The sequence below is a fragment of the Strix aluco genome, chromosome 2, assembly GCF_031877795.1.
Source record: "Strix aluco isolate bStrAlu1 chromosome 2, bStrAlu1.hap1, whole genome shotgun sequence".
Classification (NCBI taxonomy): domain Eukaryota; kingdom Metazoa; phylum Chordata; class Aves; order Strigiformes; family Strigidae; genus Strix; species Strix aluco.
Genome location: NC_133932.1, coordinates 4,758,666 through 4,772,267, shown reverse-complemented (window position 1 = coordinate 4,772,267; position 13,602 = coordinate 4,758,666). Strand labels below are relative to the sequence as shown.

The window sequence follows — 13,602 nt, the reverse complement described above, 5'->3', positions numbered from 1 at the left end:
TGATGCATATCGAGTAATAAGAGATTTGTTGTGTTTTCCTTAATGCTCCAAGAGTCCTGTTCTTACGTGGAAGTTAGAAGTATCACTTCTGATGTAAAGAAAGCTCCTGTTATCATTTGATAACATGCTGCTGAGTGCCGTAGGTTGGAGGAAAACAGGAAATGGCACAAGAGTTGCTAACCAGAATGGGAAACACACTGGGATTACTGGAGGAGCTATGGAGAAGCCTATGGGCTGCTACAGTGCAAGAGGGGCTGGTATCCCACAGTGGAGGGCAGATGTGTGAGTGAAGGCAGAGCAGGGGGCTGGATTGGAGAGGACACCCGAAATATCTAGTTGTTGAGAAAACAGAGGCTGGAAGAGGTTGATGGGAGTAGAATGGAGAAGGTGGTTCCAAGGGGAAAAAAAAAAATGGGGTGGGGGTGAAATGCTGGCCAGGCTGAGGTCTGCCACTTGACAGCACTTGCCAAAACGCAAATAATTTCTCCTTTCTAAAGATCTGCTGGGGGACACCTCAGCTATCTGGAGTCAGGTCCTATTGCTCCACAGAGATCAGGGAGCTGGCATGCATGTCTCAGGGAGGAAAGAAACTTGCTGTGGAGCGGTAGGATTTGCCAGCTTGCCTCTGACTGCCCAGCCCAGCCCTGAGATACAGCTCAGCTAGGCTCGTGTTTGACTTCAGCAGATGCTGCCTGTGCGCTTTGTAGAGGTGCACAGGGATAATCAGGATTTGGTTTCTGTTTGCTTGCTAATTTGAGCCCCTGCTGTGAGATTTGGATGTTTCTGAGGATTCTATATTAGCTTTAATGATTAAAAAATTATTTCAATGCTTAGTGAAGAAGATGCATGGTCTATCATTGAAGCCGCTTAGCAACAGGACTCATTAAGACACGCATTAGTACAGAAAGATACCCTTGCCCCAGTGTCCTCTTGGAATGACTATCCACTCATCTAAACAAGATAAAGGTCTTTGCTGGCCTCCTCCGAGGCCAGAGGATAAAGCACTCAACTGTGAAACAAGATTTCTTGGTTCTTTTTCTGGCTTCAACATAAGTTGCATAAGTATGTGGATCTGGGCAAATCATTTCACCTGCTTCAGTGCCTCAGTTCCCCCACAGGTAAGATAAGCACAGTGATGTATAAGCACTCTGGGGAAATGACTTTCAAGTGCCTACTAAGCTCATTAGAGAAAAAACAACCCTTGCAGTGAATAAAAAGCATCTCAGCCCCTTGATAGTAGCTTATACTAACCACACGGTTTGCGTTGCCCTCCTGAAGCCTGACATACAGTTAGCTAATTATAGGGGTGTAAAAAGATCTTCTTATAGCCCCTTACCCTGATGGTAGCCAAGTAGAGATGTTAAAAACTTGTTATCTGGCTCGAAAGAATTAATTTTAGGCGAAGCCTGGCAAAGTATTTCTGGTTACCCTTCAAGAAGAAAGAGGGCCTGCCAGTTCTGGGGCAAGATCTAATTTTGCTCACAGGAACACTGTTAAATACCATGTCTGAGAGGACGACAGTAATACTTCATGTGTTATTCCCAGAGTCTCTCATTGAGTCTCTCAGGCAGCACAACTCTCCTTATGAGGAGAAACTGAAGCGGGGTGGAAGAAGCAGGTATAAAAGGAGACATTTCGGTCCACACTGTAAGAGCCGAAGTGTTCCTGGCTCTTGGGCTTGCATGCACGACATCGAACTTCATACCTGAATGCACAATCCTTGGGTGGAGCTCAGTGTGGGGTAGGGGTAGGGGAAGAGTAGATGAAAGGAAGGTGAGGGAAGAAAAACGGGTGTAGGTGAGATACTAAGGTGTGACTGAAAGTGGTTCCTGAGGGAAGGAGAGGGAACCAGAGGAGAGATGAGGTTAACGAGAATGAGAGAGCAGAAGGAAGGAGGAGAAGGAATGAACAACAGTGAGGGAGCAGGAGACCAAGTGGGACAGAAAGCAGAAGGCACCGTCAAAGCATCTGAGCTCTCTCTGAAGAGATTGCCTGTTTTGCTTCTGCCTTTTTTTGTGTGTGATCTTGCCTTAAAATTGCAGGAATGTGGCAGCACAGCACTGGCGCTCTGATTTATTAATTCCATCCCGTCCCACCAGCCCATAAAACAAAAGCATCTGTGTTTGCTCAAGAGGAGCACATGAAGGGCCTCATTCACGTCAGAGGTGGAGAGGGAAGCTGGCAGATACAGGAAAGTCATCGGTGCCTCCTTCCTTTTCACCTTTTATGTGGATCTGGGCTGGGGGAAGGGCCGCAGGAGGGAAGGATCCAGGGGATGTGGTATCAGGAGGGAGAAAGCTAAGATCACCCTGGCTATCTGTGCGGGAGAAAGTGGAGGGGAGGACCCAACGAACATACTAGGCTGGACCACCTCCAGTGAGGAAGGCATCCCAGCACTGCAGAGAGGGCAAGATCCTTTGCTGCCACTCAGGCTCCGAGGTGGCACTTTGTGCAGTTTTGTCCTGATGAATGGCTATTGCTGTGGTCAGGGCTTTCACAGAGCCCAGCACTGTTGCCTGACCCATAGCTATGGACAAAACCATAACAATAAATTAAATCTGCCAGTCATAGGAGAAACATCCCCTTACAGCTGTCTTTTAGCACACTTTCAGAATGAGGATGGCTCAGGGCGAGACGAATATTAACTATCCTACTTTAATGACTGGGGCATGAAGGGGAAGAGGAGCCAGCAACCTCTACTCCTTCCAGGCAGGGATCAACTGTGCTGCTTCTAGCACAAGGTACCGGGAGATTTTTGTTGGACACAGGGGACCTTGCTAAAACCTCATCTCTATCCCCTAAAGACAATATCTCTAGGGGGCAGGCTGCCCTGCAACGCCGCCGCAAGGGGAGCATCACCTCAGAGGAAGCAGGGTCTGCAAGCTACTGCTGCATGCCTGGTCCTTGGGTTTTCCTCCAAGGTCTCCCACACAAGGACTGCCAAGGAGCAATCCTGCTTTGCTAGCAAAACGCAGTTCCCATGTGCCCTGTACTCCCACACACAAACCCACTGTGAACTTACAGAACGAGACAACATTGCTGCTCTAAAATCTTTTATCCAGAGCTGAGATTGTCTGACTGCTAACCCTGTTCAGCTCCAAGTAATCCCAGCACTTTGCTTGGCTAGAGGCTCGCTGTAATGGGAATAAATGCCCTTGCAACCATTGCCAAGGGGTAACATCCAAAGAATAGGATAATACCATTTTCTTTTGTAATGAAGCATTATTCATAAACCAGCACCACACAAAGTTGCCAGGATGCTGGCAGTCTATTAAAATCAGCACAGGCAGGGGAAGCAGCAGCGTAAGCACCACTAGACCAGCTCAAATCTCATCAGAACTTAACCTGAACCCGCTCCAGCTGACAAAAACCAAACCTCTGAGCACTGAGTGTCAGCACACAGGCTGGAAAACACATATTTTTTGCTTCTGCATGGAAATTAAAATATGCCCTAGTGATCTTCACTTGAACACGTCTGTCCCCTTTTGTCCTTTGTCTCATACGTTGATCAATGTTGTGGGTTTCGGGAGGTACAAGAAATCCTATACTAAACAATTGGGAGAGGTTGAAGCCTGAAGATTTAGATCTATTTCAAATGGACTGTCCTGTCCAGCGATGAATGATCCACTATCCATCAAAATGTCTCCTCTTTTCCTGAATCCTACACTCAGCATCAGCAGCATCTCGTAGCAGTGAGTTCTATATGTCACTGTGCATAGCATGGGGAAATACTTTTATCATCAAATTGCTACCTTTTACATTTTCCTGAATGCAATCCAGTTCCTCTACTAACAAAAGCCACGTAGAGAAGCATTCATTCTTCTCTTCTATGTTGTTGATAGCTTTGTTTTTCACCCCGATGTTCCTCCTCATTTGTCTCCCTGAGCTAACTAGCCCCATCTTAACAAAACTCTATGTGCACCAGGCATTAGTGGGATGACCTGGAGGGCGGGGACACAAACAGCAGCCAAAATCTAAAGGTACCTGTGCTGGAGCCGTGGATCCCAGTTCTGTGTCACAGCCCTGGGAAGCCGTTTCTCCTGAGGAAACTTAGCTCACATTTTATAAATTTGAGGGATATGTGGAGTGCAATGTTTTTATCTCAGGGAGAAGGATTTCAGACAGCCCCCCGCACTGCGTGGCAGAGGAAGCCAGCAAGGCAGTTGACTGAACACTTGGGAACGCTGGCAAAGTAGATAAATCCGAGCTCTTATGGAAAGACCTTCGGGAGCACTAATGTCACATGAGAGTGAGCTAGAAGAGACTTCAAGTTATTAATTATGAGCTGCACAGCTTAGAGCATGAAAGGATAAAGGACCAAGTTTTTAGAACTGTGTTGAACGCGGGTCGGGTGCAGTTTGGAGACAGACCCCAGCCTGGAGGAATCAGTGGGGTCTGACCAGTGTCCCCTTCGAAGAGCGGGCTTCAGGCAGTTGTGCCTGTGCCCGAGAGGAGGGTGCTGATAGCCACAGGTCTGCACTCTGTATTTATTAGTCTCGTATGGTACTAGTAGGTTTTAAATCGTAGTCCTGTTAAGGCTGAGCTGCTTCCCAGCAAGTGCTTCTCAGAGATGCAGGGGCCTTTCCTGGGAGACAGACGATCCGGGGCTGTCTCAGCTCTGACGCTATCAGCTGCAGTGTCTCCCTTGTAAAGCAGGGGTAGTCATCCTGACAAACAGCTCTGTATGTGGGCAGGGAGTGCTCTTAATCATGTATGCGGAGTACTTTGAGATCTCGGGATGGGAAGCGGCACACATGAGCATAATGCTTCTTATTAGACAGAAAGGCCAGGAGCAAAAAGGGCAGAGTGATTCTAGACTTCTCCAGGGCCCTGCAGGTGTGTGGGACCCGGCTTCCAGTCTGGCTTACTACCACCTTTTTGGGCTTCTTTTCTTAGGAACAATTAATACAAGGAGGAAGGGGACAGATATCATCTTTCCTGTGTACAACCTGCAGAATAATTGCAGAGCTTTCCCAGAGCAATTTTGCATGCTCAGTAAAGGGCATCTTTGGAGCCTATCAAGTATCTGATCCCTCGTAGGCATACATATGAAGGCTTGCAGCATACATCAAGAGATCTCTTTATTGCTCCCAAATATTGGGAATAGGAAAGACAACTGAGAGTGCTGAAGAGGAGGAAGAAGAGGCCTTGGAAGAAGCTCCAGGGTGGCTCCTCACAGCTGGGACAGCAACATCGGCTCCCAAGGCATCGGTGGGAAGCTGGTGACTGTGCCTGCAGCACCAGCACCCCGAGGGAGACGGGCAGCGGGGGCCAGAGCTGTGGCAGCACTGAGGAAGAGGGGGGTGTGCAGAGCAGTGCTGCTGGCAGGTGATTACCGTGGTGAAGAGGGGAGGAAAGACATCCAGGGCTATGAATCCACTCCAGGCTCCTGCCAGCAAGCTGCCTGCTAGGTACAACTTTGCTCTCAGACCCTAAGCACATCTCCTGGCCTGCCGCTGAAGCAGAGGGAAGTTCCCTGCCAGAAAGCACCTCTACTGATGCTTCACAGGCAAGGAGAAAGGATGCTGGGGGCACAGGAGACACAGCCTTGAGCCATCCAGTACCGCCTCGGACACTCTGCAGAGAAGATGCCATTACAGGACACAAGCACTAATCACAAAGACATTCCCAAACCATGGAAAGAACGCGAATTTTAAGGGCTGTACACTGTGGAAGTATATTCCCCCCTGCATACATTTAAGCTGCTCTATAGCTCTGTACAGCTCCCTAGGCAACAGTCTTCCCAAATGACACCGTAACAAAGCCCAGAGGTGCAGGATCTTCGTTCATTAACAATCCTTGCCATGGGAGCAAGTGTGCTCAGCCCAACGGCTTCACTTTCTATCCCGTGGCTGCTAAGGGTCTTGCAAGTCAGGCTGAGGCCCTTCGCTGTAAAAGTGGCTGCATCTCAGCCGTGCTCTGTGTCAGCTAGTTGAATTGCTTTGGGACTGCAAGGTTGCCTAAATGGTTTATCAATTATTGTACTTATTAGTAGTAGTACTACACTGAAAATGTCAAAGAAGCCAAGAGCTTTAATTTGACCTCATCTGATTCCTGAAATACCCGATACTACACGCATCTACCTCTGTACATTAACTGCCCCGCGGAGCCTTAATTCAGTGAAGTCTGAAGTGCCCTGAAAGTGATACTGAAGTCGTTCCCGGGAGGGAGGGAGGGGAGGAATCACAGCCATCGGGCTCCTGGCCTCACACCGGGCCAGCACAGCCTGCGCTCGGCCACCGGTGCTCACGTTCGGTCTGTGTCCCAGGCGTGCCCGCTAACAAATAGCTTCCAGGAAACCGTGGAGCAAGCACCGACCAAAAGCGATCCCGGCCCTCAGGTCCTGCTTCAAGGCACGGAGAGAAGGGGAAGGGGACTGGCGGTGTGCACGGCTGCAAACAGACATGACACAGGCTGTCACACACACGGCTCTGCCAGTGCCCTCCCTGCCACCCTGTAATCCGGTTACCCGAGACTGATCTCCCCAGAACCTCCTACCAAGGTATCTCACTTCGGAGTAACGATGGCCTCCTGTGAGGATCCTGTCCTCCCACCTCGCTGTACGGCCCCGGTTCCTAGCCCTGCCTGAGGCTCTCCTGCAGGGACACCTGGCCGCTTGGTGGTCCAGGGGGGCAAGGCATGAACCTCACTGTCCGTTTTTCCTTTTTTGCACCAGACGAGGTTTAAGCCCGAGCAGAGGCGGGTGATCAGGCTCGTGTGTGAAGCTGCTGTACCCTGCTAGGCTCTCCGCATACGTGCTTTGCACAAGGAGGCCTCCTCTGGGTCCAGGAAAGGAGCTGAAAGCACCTGCAGAGGCTGCTTGGTTCACACTCCCCCACTCGCTCGCTGAGCTGGGCAGGCTTCAAGTTGCTGGATGAGTATTTATTGCTCGTCATTACTGCTCTGCTACAGAGATGCTTGGTGCTGCCCCACTGATCCGAAGACCCCTTCTCCCAAGCGCGCACAGAAATTGCCCCCTGACAGGTTTGCCTAAGGAGTTGCTGAGGAACCGGCTGCTTCTCTCCAGATTTGCAGCACCTGGGGGTTTCTCCCTCTCCTGCAGTAGCTGCTGAGCCCACCCCTCCTCTCCTGTCCCCGGGCTGGATGGGTGAGTGGCAGAAGCAGGAGGGCAAAAAAAAAAAAAAAAAAAGTACTTTCCAACTCACCTAGGAACATCCACCCCAAACTCTGCTCTGGAGAACCAGCAAGTGCATCCCTCGGCAGACACCCCTGTGCCAGGCAGGGGGGAAAAGGGCAGAGACCTTCCCCAGCCCGCCTGCTCTTGCCCTCTCCCAGTCCGCCCCTCCAGAGCTCCTCACGGGGATGCCCACTCGGGATCTGTTCCCACCGGGGCTCCGTGTGCCTGCACACAAACCCTGTCGCCCCTCTCTACTTCGCCTTCCCTGGTATCTGTCACGAAAAGATGCAGTAAAACCTCTCGGGGGGCAGCGGCGTGCCCGGGACCCGCGTTTGGGTAACCTGGTCGGAGCCCCCGGCGGTTGCTGCAGCCACGGGTGGACCAGCCACCAGGACTGGGGGCATCTCCCCACAGCTGGAAAATTCCACTCTGGGAGTGGGATGCTGCTCCTCTGGAAGATGCCCGGGTGGGATGGGGGGGGGTGGAGGGGTGTGTGCAAGGACAGGGGCTCCCCGTGAAGCGCGGCGCCGGTTCGGGCGCTGAGCACGGCTGAAGTTTGGGGTGCCGGTCGCTGGCCAGGGGTGCCCCTTCCACGCCAAGCGCTGGGCACCCGGGCGACCGCAAGGTCACCCCTGCATGCCCAGCTCTCCCCAAAAAACCCCAGTGCTCGAGCGCGGGAGGGGATGGGGGGGGGGGGGGGGGGGGTGCTCCCGCTTACCTGGCGAGATGCGCCGGTCACGGCGGAGATGCCGGGGCGCCGGGCGCGGTGCGGCTCCGCGCCGGGGGCTGCCGGGGAAGCATCGCCCGCCGCCGGGCGGAGGCGGGTCCCCCCTCCCTGCCGCACCGGGACCGGGACCGGGACCGGCCCGTCGGCGCTGCCGGCGGATGGCAGCGCCCGCCTTCAGACGGCGCCCGCGCTGCGGCTACGCGCGGCGCGGAGCCGATTTAAGGCCACCCCGTGCCGGGGGTGGGGGGAGCGCCGAGGGCCGCCCGCAGCCGGCTCCTGCGCGCCGCGCATCCCGCGGGGCCACCTTAAACGAGGAAGGGGCGAGTGCGGAGCCGGCGAAGGGGGAAGGGGGGAAGGGGCGGCCACCCGGGCCGGGAGGGGGGAGGAGGCGAGCGGGGCCCGGCGCTGCCCCCGCCGACCAACGCGGGGCCGGGAGCGGGGCCCTTGGACTCGAAGGGGGCGGTTTCCCTTCCCCGGGCCCTCCCGGTGCTCTCTCCGCTGAAGGCGAGGGGGTGGGTTTTAATTTTTTTTTTTTTTTTGTCCGTCCCGGGGGGCTCGTTTTGCTGCCGGCCGGGTGCTGGGGTGATTTCCCGCTCCCCACCGAGGTTGCTCCAAGAAGGAGGCACCCGCCATCCCAGAATCTCACAGAATCATCTCGGTTGGAAAAGACCTTGAAGATCCTCCAGTCCAACCATTAACCTCACACTGACCGTTCCCAACTCCACCAGATCCCTCAGCGCTGGGTCAACCCGACTCTTCAACCCCTCCAGGGATGGGGACTCCACCCCTGCCCTGGGCAGCCCATTCCAACGCCCAACAACCCCTTCTGCAAAGAAATACTTCCTAAGAGCCAGTCTGACCCTGCCCTGGCGCAGCTTGAGGCCATTCACTCTTGTCCCATCGCTTGTTCCTTGGCTCAAGAGACTCATCCCCCCTCTCTGCACCCTCCTTTCAGGGAGTTGTAGAGGGCCATGAGGTCTCCCCTCAGCCTCCTCTTCTCCAGACTAAACCCCCCCAGTTCCCTCACTGCTCCTCATATGACATGTGCTCCAGACCCTTCACCAGCTTTGTCACGCTGGGTCCAGGCCTCCTTCCCAGCTCACCACGTGGCTCGGCGCCCACAGAGCCACGTGCAGCCCCTTGGTGCCAACTCCAGCTGGTACGGGTGTGTGGTGGCGTGCGGGTGGCCATCAGGCCTGCACAGGGAGAGGGCCCTGCGGCCCTGGCATGGGCTGGGAGCGTGGCAGGGAAATGGGAGGATGTACAATTCGCACTGTTTTTCAGCTGTGGAGATGGGAGTTCTGGCTTGTCAGATATCCTCCAGCTCGGGCAGAGTAGAAGCTGGTGTGACCCTCTCCCAAGTCCATCATGCCATGCCCTGTGTGCCTTCCTTCATAGCTAGGTATTGCAGAAGCTCATCTCTTTCCCATCCCATCCCATCCCATCCCATCCCATCCCATCCCATCCCATCCCATCCCATCCCATCCCATCCCATCCCATCCCATCCCATCCCATCCCAGAATCATCAAGGTTGGAAAAGCCCTTGAAGCTCCTCCAGTCCAACCATTAACCTCACACTGACCATTCTCAACTCCACCAGATCCCTCAGCGCTGGGTCAACCCGACTCTTCAACCCCTCCAGGGATGGGGACTCCCCCCCTGCCCTGGGCAGCCCATTCCAACATCCAACAACCCCTTCTGGAAAGAAATGCTTCCTAATACTTCCATTGCTACAGACTGTGAGGGCCATGGGCCACAGGGCTTCTGGGCATTGGTCTCCCCACTTGCTGGTTGATGGCTCGCATTGCTGCTGTGTGCCTCAGTTTCCCTTCCAGCTCTCGGGTAGGCAAGGAGCATTAGTGCAACCAGGGCAGTGGTGGCTGGGTGATTTCTTGCTTTGGCCACACAAGCAGCCACAGCCAATGCTTTGGCCATCAGCCTCTGCCTGGGAGCAGGTTATGTGGGAGCAAAGACAGGCCCACTTCAGTTTTTCCCTGCCCGCCTCCCTTACGAGCTGTGTCTCCCAGCCACAAACTCACCACCGTGCTGCTTGAAGGCGGGGGGGGGGAGTGAAGCAACTCTTCAGCCCCTCAACTGGGGCTGAATCCACAGAGGGCAGGAGAATTGAGGGCCATCACACCTCGACCCTGCTCTAAGAAACTTCTTTCCAGCCTTCTCCTCACTTTGGGCAGGGCACCACACATCTGTCCCCCACTTACCTTCCTGAGGGTTTGCAGCTGCCACATCCCAGGAGTTTCTCCTGAAGAAGTTGCCACAGCTTTCAGTGAACCATGAGACACAGAAGGTAGCACAGTCCCCGGCTCAGCTGGGGACTCGTTAATCAAGTTTGGCTTCAGGTAACAAAGCTCCTGCTGTGGGATGCACTAAGCAGGGCAAAATGCTTTGAGATCCTTGACTGGAAAGCGCTCTTGGAGAAGAACAAGAGAAGTCTGTCTTCTCAGGTTAGCTGGCAGGTCTTGGCCACGTTTCTGGAGGAGATGTTGCTGAAAACACCTCGGAAAGAGAGACATCAAGTGACATTTTACAGCCCAAATGACATTTACAAAGTGCAACATGGAGGCAAACCCAACACAGGCAAAGCAGCAGGCGTGCGCGTGCCCATGCCTTGGCTCACCTGCTCCTCCCCTTGCCAAAGGGACGCTCCCAGCCAGACGTCAGCTCCCAGCAGGACCTACTGCCATGCTCACCGCTGCCATGCTCAGGGCTGTGCAGACCCGCTGGCTGCGTCCTCATGTGCCTCTTCCTCGGCCAGAGTGGGGTACGAATTGCCGCTCTCCTCCACCAAGTGTGTCAAGGGCTGGCACTATCCTGCCCTGGCATCCCAGGCTGCCCTCACTGGGAGGAAGCCACCAATCCATCTGTCCATCCATCCATCCATCCATCCGTCCATCCATCCGTCCGTCCATCCATCCGTCCATCCATCCATCCGTTCGTCCATCCATCCATCCATCCGTCCATCCATCCATCCATCCGTCCATCCATCCATCCATCCACCCATCCGTCCGTCCATCTGTCCGTCCATCCATCCATCCATCCATCCATCCATCCATCCATCCATCCATCCATCCATCCATCCATCCATCCATCCACCCAGCCATCCTCAGTGTTGGAGGCATGAAGTCCCCAGGTTGTACGGTCAGCCCAGAAGAACCCTGTGTGCTCAGGGCTGAAAGCCAGCGTGTGGGTGTCAGGAAATGGTAAGATGCTTCCCCACAGATGGCTCAGCAGAAGCTTGAATTCCTCCTGCACTACGGGCAGAAGCAGGAGCTGGGGTGCTCCGGCTCTGCGGCACCTTGATTTTAAGTAAACCTGCACCAAAGGATTTGATTGCCTACCCATGCAAGGCATTGAGTCTCTCAGCATCCTCCCGGGACAGGACAGAGACTTTAACCTCCTTCTGTGGCTGGGGAAAGGACTTGTGGAGAATATAAGGAGGAGGAATAGATCAGATCCAAGGCTGCTGGCAACTCTGGAAGCCCAAACCATTCAGGCTTTGCTTACTCATGCTCCAGGCTTTCTGTTTTTACGTCCACAACCTTTGACCGTTCCACTGCTACACACAGAGCCACAGTTTAGTCAGCACATCCCATAGTTGAACTGCAGGGGCTGAGGGTCAGCGCTGCAGGAATATGCTCCCCTCACCTGGTCAGAGCTGGCTCCTGCCAAAAGCTGCGCGATTCTGAACTGAGACTCGGGTCTGGGGAAGGTGGGTCTGTGCACAGCCGTTTCTCTTGGCTAGAGTGGCCAGAGTAGATTTATTGGAGGGGACAGCGGGGTGTCCCGTGTGCCATACACTTTCTTATCCCTCCTGAAAGCACTGCCTGGGGCAGTCTGTATTCCCAGCCACATGGAAGGGGATTTGCTGCGCTGGTAAGAGCTTCCTCTTTCCACCGCCGCCATGGCTGTGTCCAGCCCAGGCAAATACAGCAATCCGCACTCCAGTGCTCCGGGTGGCAGCTCTCCCCCGGCACACTGTGCCTTCCAAGGCCATCTGCCCTCTCTCTGCCCGCACTTCCTCCACTGAAAGTACAACATATTGTGTAAAGCTCCATGAAATCTCTATCCTGAGGTCACCACAAAGCTAAGCTACTTCCCAAGTGGTAAGTGATTCGAGACCCTGGAAGAGATGCTGTTGGAGAGGGTAGCTTACTGTTGCAATCTGTACACAATTTATTCTTGCAATTTGCTTTTTCACTGCCATGCCCTAAGGGGCCTGATGCCGTGTCAGCCCTGAGGCAGGCCCACACGACCACATCCCTGAGTCTTGCAGCAGTAAGTCATAGGAGAGGAAACACTGTGGAAAATGTTCACTGACTCGTGCTGCAAAGGAGTAAGCTGTGCCTCAGCGCTGTGAGCTTCCTGAGGTCTTACTCCATCTGGGCTGTGTGGCTGCAGCTGCTCCTCGCTCTCCTGGCTCGCCGCTCCTGCTGCTGCTCCTACAAGCGATGCATGGCACTGTCAGTGTCTGAGGCACCTTACAGGACTTGGGGAGTGAGTTGTTCATGCTTCCCACCCTCCCTTTTGGCAAGGGATTTGGCTACAGGGCAGCAGGGACCTTGATGGTGTCCTCTGCCGTGGCAGGTGCGTGATGCTGTGCTGTGGGTACCCGTCTGTCAGCAGCTGTGCTAACTTGCCTCTTCATTGCATTCAAGGTAGGGGAGAAGCGAACAGGGCCATTGCTGGTTCCTGGCTGGCATGGTGTATTTCACAAACAAAAGGTGAGGAAGAGCTGCCAGCGGCCCTGGAGGAAGGCAGAGAGGGGATGTAGAGGCAGGAGGGAAACCTACTGAAAAGGTCAGTCCAGAGTCATGCCCGCAGGTGCCGTGGCCTGTGAAGCGTTGCTGGGGGGGTGGCATCACACTGCCTCTGTAAATGCAAATCTCAAAACACCACCTGTACTAAGGCGAGGAAAACCTTCCCTGTGAGCTGAGGACGTGGCACCCCCTTTCTCTGGAGAGTGAGGATGAGCCCTGGAGAAGACAAGTAGTTCCCTCAAAGTCACCCCTGAAACCCATATCTGAGGGATGCAATGAGATGCCGGTGGTCTTGCCTGCCAAGGTCCTGGTCAGGCTACAGCCTGGCTGTATGTTCAGAGAGCTTGCTGAGCTATCTTCTGCCTAGCCACTCCTCTGTCGCCAGGACAGACCCCCCCTTCCCAAGTCCTTTCCTTCCCAGCCTTCCGGACGTGGTGAAGGAGTGCCGGCAGGAGGTGGGGAGGGGGGTCAGGTGCATCTCTCCCAGGGTCCAAAGCTGCGGCTGTGCCTCTCTCCTCACTGTAAATCTGCCTCGGAAGATGTGTGACAGAACAAGCAGTCCTTGATCTAAAACCTGCCATCCTTTGAAGAGCCTGTGCTTCAGCGAAGCAGCCAGCAGTTGCTGCCTGAAGAAAGCTGAAAAGCCGCTCTGCAAGCTCTGCAGTTTCATTTCTCTCTCCCTTGAAGCACCAGTACTGTACACTAATCAAGCTATTTCTGCTACAGGCTGAGGAGGGAAGAAAGAGAGATTGTTAGTGTTATTGCTATTTTTAAATACTTTGCAGGCACTTGAATAGGATGATGATGGGGGCCGTGTAAGGACCCAGACAGAGACAGATTGATGTGTGGTAAATGCATCTGTTATTCTTCAATTGGGAGGCGGCTCCTTCAACGGCACAACTCCAAAGGTGCAGCAAGGAGCTGCTGCGAGGTCTGGGCTCACAGCCTCCGACAAGGCTTCG

At 54.1% G+C, this 13,602-nt stretch overlaps 1 protein-coding gene across 3 annotated transcripts in view; it reads right to left on the bottom strand.

Annotated features, from left to right (window-relative positions):
• Nucleotides 1-8,055, bottom strand: part of LOC141916244 (galactosylgalactosylxylosylprotein 3-beta-glucuronosyltransferase 1-like) — a 31,230-nt gene extending 23,175 nt beyond the window's left edge. For 2 of the 3 annotated variants that reach the window (XM_074808552.1, XM_074808571.1), the window contains exon 1: nucleotides 7,857-8,055. The gene's annotated coding sequence lies outside the window, so the exon portion shown is untranslated. The remainder of the gene's footprint in view (nucleotides 1-7,856) is intronic. The other variant, XM_074808562.1, reaches the window with a different exon arrangement.
• Nucleotides 8,056-13,602: the final 5,547 nt, after the last annotated feature.